Raw genomic sequence first — 967 nt, forward strand, 5'->3', positions numbered from 1 at the left:
AAGTCACGATGTTTTTGCATTTTTTGAATTGCTTGCTGTCTTTGTATTTGTCATTTTATTTGAAGTTTGGGACTAGTAGGGTTGGAAGTGAGTCGAACTAAGTCAAGTTAGACTAAATTCAAGTTTGACTCACAAAAATTCAGCTTGGCTCACGGTTTGGTTCATTAATAATTAAGCCTATTTCTTAAACTCAAGTTCGACTCATTAAAAGCTTACAAGCTGGCTCAAATAATAGGAACATAATCTATAATTCTATATCAATAAATTATAATTTATATATTTTAAAAAATATTTAAAAAAATCAATTTTATATATTGTTTATCTATCAATAAATTATAAATTTTTTATTTATGTCCTACAACAAAATTATATATAAAAAATAAATTTAAAATTTTTAATAATTAAGATCATTAATATATATATTACTATTCCATATGTATATATAAAATATTAAAAGTATAGATTAAATATATATAGAATATGTATATATATATATATATATATATATATAATCGAGCCAGTTCACGAACTAATGAATTGAGTTTTTCTAAGCTTAAGCTCAACTCATTTAATTTATGAGTTCAATTCTAAACTCAAGCTTGACTCACCAGCTCACAAGTTTAGCTTATCGAGCTATTAATGAGTCGAGCTCGAGCTGACTCATGAATTAGCTTGACTCACTTCCAATCCTATGACTAGATATATGAAGCAAATAGTGAAAAAATGTAAATTTATTATTTATAGTTCTTTAGAAAGATATATCTTTTGACATTATGTAATGATTTTAAAAACTTTGACTCCAATAATATTTTCAAGTTGTACAACTTGCAATTAAGTGAGTTTATAATGAGATTCTTTAACAATCTTAGAGTAAAGAAGATTACACAAAAAAATAGCACAGAAGATAATATATCTAAAGAAGGTTATTTATGTATAATTTTTTAATAAAATTTCATGCTTTTATAGT

This window comes from Arachis ipaensis, chromosome B01, assembly GCF_000816755.2.
Source record: "Arachis ipaensis cultivar K30076 chromosome B01, Araip1.1, whole genome shotgun sequence".
Lineage (NCBI taxonomy): Eukaryota > Viridiplantae > Streptophyta > Magnoliopsida > Fabales > Fabaceae > Arachis > Arachis ipaensis.